At 41.5% G+C, this 7,374-nt stretch overlaps 1 protein-coding gene across 3 annotated transcripts in view; it reads right to left on the reverse strand.

The window, feature by feature from the left end:
- FEZ1 (fasciculation and elongation protein zeta 1) overlaps nucleotides 1-6,468 on the reverse strand; it is a 57,527-nt gene extending 51,059 nt beyond the window's left edge. For all 3 annotated transcript variants that reach the window (XM_044278306.1, XM_044278305.1, XM_044278304.1), the window contains exon 1: nucleotides 6,285-6,468. The gene's annotated coding sequence lies outside the window, so the exon portion shown is untranslated. The remainder of the gene's footprint in view (nucleotides 1-6,284) is intronic.
- Between the last annotated feature and the right edge of the window lie 906 nt (nucleotides 6,469-7,374).

A 7,374-nucleotide genomic window follows, 5' to 3' on the forward strand; every position in this document is an offset into this window, starting at 1 on the left:
TCTGTCATACCTCTAGCACCGCCCCTAACAATGCGCAGCTAGTTTATAGCTCCTCCCACCCAGCTAGTTACATAGACACTCCCCTATCACTGCCCCTAATACCCAGCTAGTTTATAGCTCCTCCGACCAGCTAGTTACATAGACACTCCCCTATCACTGTCCCTAACAACACCCAGTTAGCTTATAGCTCCTCCCACCAGCTAGTTACATAGACACTCCCCTATCACTGTCCCTAACAACACCCAGTTAGCTTATAGCTCCTCCCACCAGCTAGTTACATAGACACTCCCCTATCACTGTCCCTAACACCCAGCTAGTTTATAGCTCCTCCCACCAGCTAGTTACATAGACACTCCCCTATCACTACCCCACCCATGGAAATAACCTCAAAGGAAATAAGGATGAACTGAAGGACATGGTTATGTGACCACAATCCAAAACAGAAGATAGGAGCAATAAAGGTAACATAAATACATTATAAAATTACAGCTACCTTCATAAATTATTATTTTAAAGGATGTTGATGCCAACCAGAAAGCCTCTTTAAGCTGTATCACATTGTACTCTTTCCCCTGAGACTAAAATGGTCCTTGAAAAATCTGGTAACAGTAAAGATTTAAACCACACTGAAAGAGTAACTACACGTCCCATAAATTTAATAAATTGTAGTCTTTATTCAAAATAATCACAATATAAACATGATCCAACAAACATTACATATCACATATAATAAATGAGCATATAGTGAATATATCCAATTTATAACAACACCTATACTCAATATAAGTATAACTCTGTCCTCCTGAGGACGCAGAACGGCGAAACGTACGTCGAGGAGATAACACACACCTATCCTGACTCTTACTGGTATGATTTTACTTAGTCTCTGGTTTCTCTTTTAGGATATTTTGTACTTTACTTAGCCATCCTTTATGCGGATCAGGGAAAGGGGAGATAGTGCCTTAATGCTGAGCGATATATAGAGGGTGTTAGCCCCTATCAGACAGGTTCATAGCACCTCCCCTCTCTTGTAACTGCAATTTCCACTGACTTTTTACCCCTTTAATGAGTTATACTTATATTGAGTATAGGTGTTGTTATAAATTGGATATATTTACTATATGCTCATTTATTATATGTGATATGTAATGTTTGTTGGATCATGTTTATATTGTGCTTATTTTGAGTAAAGACTACAAATTTTTAAATTTATGGGACGTGTAGTTACTCTTTCAGTGTGGTTTATATCTATATTCTGAGTATCCCAGTGACAGCTATTGCTATAACATTTTGACCTATTTGGTGATTGACAGTAAAGATTGGTTGAAATCAAAATACCCAGCTAATCAATACAATATGATCTCCTCTTGGATCTGCTAAGGTACCTATGATTTCTGTGACACTACAAGTAGTATACTGCAATTACCACTTTACTGCATGATCTACAGGAGGAAATACTTCCCAGGTAAGATGGTCAATACAATTAAAAGATGATTGCAAGTAGCCACTATATTGCATGTGGACATGTATCGATGGCAAAGATATGCTGAAATAAGACCTCAAACAGAGAACTGTAAGAAGCGACTCAGAGGCTGGACCCACTGATCGAGGGCCAAGGCTTTGTTCATGTGTGAGTAGTTGTAAGATGATGTCAGTTTTGCCGATGCAGGAGTAGGATCCAGATCCATAAAATGAAGAATTTAATTCTGTAAAGGCAATTCACTTCTGTGAAGTTTAGTCTGATGAAGACCTGCTGTGACATGGTATGGAAAAGATGAGTCGCAAAAGTGTCAGTGCAGATATGCGCCTGACCTTAATCATAGTTGGCTCAATTTTATTTTCCTGGTAAACTGTATGCACCAGGCAGGGCCCTGAAGAAGCCCCTGTCCTCGACGACATACAGTGCATTGCAAAAGTATTTACCCCCTTGACTTTTTTCATATTTTGGTACATTACAGCCTTAAAGGGATTCTGTCATCAGAATTTAGGCCTATAAGCTAAACATATGGCGAGGTCCCTACTAATACACAGAATCCTAAAGTGACCTTATCAAATGAGGCTGTGGCTCTATAATCATATAAAACAGGTTTATATAACCTGTCACTCACGTCATAAATGTGTCCAAGGGGACGTCTCACGATGCAGGGTGCCCGGCTGCAGCCATCTCCTTTTGGTGCCCAGCGCTGCCCTCTGAATTGAAACCACCGCCCTCCCTTTCATAAGAGCCGTCTCCTCAGCCAGATCGCACGGGCGCATCAGGTTATACCTAGTGCGCACGCGTGGGGACTCCTGGCAGTGGCCTCGTTATGATTATAGAGCCACAGGCGCATTTGATAAGGTCACTTTAGGATTCTGTGTATTAGTAGGGACCTCGCCATATGTTTAGCTTATAGGCCTAAATTCTGATGACAGAATCCCTTTAAGTTCAATGTTTTGTTATTCTGAATTGTATGTGATGGATCAGAACACAATAGTCTAAGTTGGTGAAATGAAATTAGAAAAATATATAAATAAAACTATTGTTTAGAAATAGAAAACAGAAAATTGGCATGTGCGTATGTATTCATCCCTCTTTGTTAGGAAGCCATAAAAAGCTCTGGTGCAACCAATTACCTTTAGAAGTCACATAATTAGTGAAATGATGTCCACCTGTGTGCAATCTAAGTGTCACATAATCTGTCATTACATATACACACCTTTTTTTAAAGGCCACAGAGGCTGCAAGACCTAAGCAAGAGGCATCACTAACCAAACACTGCCATGAAGACCAAGGAACTCTCCAAACAAGTAAGGGACAATGTTGTTGAGAAGTACAAGTCAGGGTTAGGTTATAAAAAAAATATCCAAATCTTTGATGATCCCCAGGAGCACCATCAAATCTATCATAATCAAATGGAAAGAACATGGCACAACAGCAAACCTGCCAAGAGACGGCCGCCCACCAAAACTCACGGACCGGCAAGGAGGGCATTAATTATAGAGGCAGCACAGAGACCTAAGGTAACCCTGGAGGAGCTGCAGAGTTCCACAGCAGAGGCTGGAGTATCTGTACATAGGACGACAATAAGCTGTACGCTCCATAGAGTTGGGCTTTATGGCAGAGTGGCCAGAAGAATGTCATTACTTTTAGCTAAAAACAAAAAGGTACGTTGTGAGTTTGCGAAAAGGCATGTGGGAGACTCCCAAAATGTACGGAGGAAGGTGCTCTGGTCTGATGAGACTAAAACTGAACTTTTCGGCCATCAAAGAAAACGCTATGTCTGGCGCAAACCAAACACATCACATCACCCAAAGAACACCATCCCCACAGTGAAACATGGTGGTGGCAGCATCATGCTGTGGGGATGTTTTTAAGCAGCCGGGACTGGGAAACTGGTCAGAGTTGAGGGAAAGATGGATGGTGCTAAATACAGGGATATTCTTAAGCAAAACCTGTACCACTCTGTGCGTGATTTAAGGCTAGGACGGGCGTTCACCTTCCAGCAGGACAATGACCCCAAACACACTGCTAAAGCAACACTTGAGTGGTTTAAGGGGAAACATGTAAATGTGTTGGAATGGTCAAAGCCCAGATCTCAATCCAATAGAAAATCTGTGGTCAGACTTTATGGTTATAAGTAAGGACCTGCTTTATCTGGATTAGTTAAAGGTTTACTTTTCTTTATTCTTAATTTTTTTCTTATTTTGAGTTGATATTTGGAGGCTTCAGAACCAATAACTAGGTCAGATTCAAACGGCCGCAACGATTTCTGTCTGCAAAACACACGTGTCGGGATGTTGATGTGGCAAATGAATGGATGAGTCTCAAACAGGAAATAGACAATGGTGCATGCTGCAAGCGTTTTGGGACTAACATGTGAATAGCACTATTTACTATAATGGGTCCATGTGCTATCCAGGCGCAGTCGGGGTAGCACACAGACAGAAATAACTGCTGTCTGAATCAGGCATTATGGACTCAAGTTACAATATTTTCAACTTGCAATGGTTGGCCTGGTACAACTTAGTATTAGGACCTCTATATTACAAATGCCACAAAGGAAGAAATGTATAATTCTCCTTATGAGTCTTTTTGCTGTAGAAGTTGCCACCCTCACCAAGTCTACAGAAAAGAGGGCATGGCGAGGGTGGAGTAAGGGAGTGGTGAGGGCGGACCTGGCTAATTCATCATTTAATTCATTATTTATGCCAGAAACTGGCATAAATAATGTCTGAAATCTACTGCAACTCTGAGGTGCCGTAGATCTCATTGCTGTACACAGAGAGCTGGCTGGTAATATATTACGTCCTGCGTCCAGCAACGCAGGGCCCATCAGAGCCACAATAACACGTTGGCCTTGATAAATCAGGGCCAAAGAGTCATCAATCAGATTTCATCATATTGGTCATGTTGTCAAGAAATGCTTGAGTACGGCCAGTTTTAGCTGTGTCTACACGACAAATTTCTGACCAATGAGTACACTATCAATCTAAAGACCCCTTTACAGGGGCTGACTGATCATCAGTGGAGGTGAGAGTGGCATTTACATGTGATCACTCAATCCCGTAGAGATTCACTGCGCAAATGACTAATCTTCTGTCCATTACTGATGATTTTGACAGAATTTCCTATCGATGGCCTAAAAATATATTGTGTTTGAATTTTTTTTTGTTTAAGATATTATCAGGACAACTGCATCATGTAACCCAGGGATGCTCAACCAGCGTCCCTCCAGCTGTGGTAAAACTACAACTCCCACAATGCCCTTTTGTAGGATAATAGTTGTAGGCTGTCAGGGAATGATGGGAGTTGTAGTTTTGCAACAGCTGGAGGGCCGCAGGTCGAGCATGCCTGATGTAACCAATCAGACAGACAATGGGAAATATGTATGGGAAATCTTATTGTGTTATGATTTTTTCCTTAAAAAGACAGTTGTATCCCAACAATATATTTGTGCGTGTAAAAGTCTTAGGCTGGGGCGTCATGTGTTGAGCAACAGTAAGTCTCCGAATGGTCACGCGACAAAAAACATTTGTGCGACTTGTCTGCAACTTGCTGTCACTGTGATTTGGCTGTAAAAACATAACCACTTAACAGAAAAGTTGCAGTTGCATGCAACTTGCATTGTGGTCTATGATGGTAAAGTTGTGTGTGACTTGTCACCAAAAATCCAAGAGTTTTTTTTATTTTTTTGCAGCTGACATGGCATGTCCTATCTCTATACCTCAAATTGGGACACCTCTACCAATCGCAAGATACCCTGACGCAATGTAACATCGCGATCTACATGCCGCCATGTAGCCCCAGCGTAATTCATCCAGATATTGATATTGTTTAGAAGTCTGCGTCTACTGGCCGCCATTCGCGAACAACGTACAGTAAGGAAGTAATGAGAAAAATGACAGTGAACAGAAAACGGAAGATGGATACAAGGGCCTAGGGTCTGCAGAGCTACAGAAATCTGCAAAGCACTTTTTAATAACAACACAATGGTTTTCCTCTAGATAAAACAGAAATCCACAATCTATATTATAGGAAGATGTTTAAAAAAATGAATACGTTGCATTCAGATAACACATCAAACAACAACATGACTGAAGGACAGTGCACTGCTCTCTACAAGGCCAAATCCCTTACCTGATATCATATATATATATGGGAGAAAACAGGATAAAAGATCATATCCACCATACTCCTCTGCAGAGCTCATACACATTGTAATTAGTTATTTTTCTTCTGGACTCACCCTCCCTTTATATAAGCATTTTCTTCCCACTATCATCACAGAGAACTCCCAAAGGGTTAAGAATGAAAATTGGAGCAGAAGAAGCATGTTGTGTGTGAGGTGGATTGTGTACCTGCCTCGTCCTGCCTTTCCGTCACTACCACAGGGCTCATCATGCATTATACAACACTCATGTATATATCCCATTACACCCCATATAGTAGGTCAAATTGCATCACGCTATTCCGTGCTAAGATCCTTTGGATCACAGCCGTGATGAAAACGTTCATGCTCTGCTTACCCGCTGGATAAACAATACATCATTTATTCCCCAGGACCAGTGGTACAGTGTGACACACACCGTCACCATCGGGGCTGGCCAGATACCCTCAGAATGAATCGGTGCCCCTGTTGTGCTGCCAGAGACCCTAGGGAGCAGCAGGTTTCTAGGGAATACAGCCTACAACACCCTGGGAATGGAGCCTGAAAGCTGCACATCCCTACACAGATGATGTGATCACATCTGCACATTAATCATCATCTGAAGGGAGAGAGGGGGCAGAAGGACAGAATCATCACCTGCAGAGATCACAGGTCCAGTCACCAGATTCTCAGCATCAGGACAAAGACTGCAGGGGAGAGTTGTCCTTCCTAGCTCAGCATCCTATTCCCGTATCTTCTCCAGCCTTGTCAGATCCCGCCTGCTTCCAGTGCACTCCCTGGAAAAAGCAGATAAATGGGCAATGGTGATGATGATGGCTCGGTCTTGCTGGGAAGAAGCAATCCAGCGGCACAGCCCTGCCTCAGCTGCTCATGAATATTCATCCCCTCTACAACACTGTTGACAAGACTATAGTCACTCCCATGGCAGGCAGAGATAGGCAGGAGCATGAATAGCTGCGGATAGAGCCAGTGAGATGTGCCTAATTCACTGCAATCACAGCCTCAATTGTCCTTCATAAGAAAGCGGGTGCAGCCTGGGAGAATGAGTATTCTTATACTGACATACTGAAATGGGCTTCTAAATATATATTTTACATAGTCCCAGAACCAACATTTACTGCTTATACGGCTCTAGATCTACATAATGATGAAATGTGAGACCTGGATAACTAGAGCTGCATATGATGCTGCTATATTTCTACCATAGGTATGGCTCAGGACTGCAAGTCACTGTGAAGTATTCACAACTATTTGCGTAAAATTCATTCAGATGAAATCATTATTTGTATGTTTTATTTATATAGTAATATCTGACTTCCCATCACAACCAGCTTTTTATCCTGCTTCTAGGCCTGCTTAATATTTTTTCTTTATGCCCTAAAAATGTCCTGTGAAATCAGACTAATGTATATTATTTATTACTGGCTTTCAGAACCTTCAACCAAAATCACAATACGTAATGCCAAGGGTCAATGGACTCGTTTTCACTTTTTACTTTCACTTTGTGGCCGTCATCTAATAAACTTTATCTCTAATTTACTAAGAGTTCCTAAAAAACTTATTTAAGCCACATTGTTATCAGTATGATATGAACTGAACAATAATGAGTGTTTATAATGTCAGAGATTAGAGATAAGTAGCCGTTAACTCCCTGTCTGATGGAGCAGAGAAAAAAATAATATCCTGCTACTAGATATCATCTAAGCCCAGAAAAAAGGTCTCCATA

The sequence above is a fragment of the Bufo gargarizans genome, chromosome 2 (assembly GCF_014858855.1).
Source record: "Bufo gargarizans isolate SCDJY-AF-19 chromosome 2, ASM1485885v1, whole genome shotgun sequence".
Taxonomy (NCBI): Eukaryota; Metazoa; Chordata; class Amphibia; order Anura; family Bufonidae; genus Bufo; species Bufo gargarizans.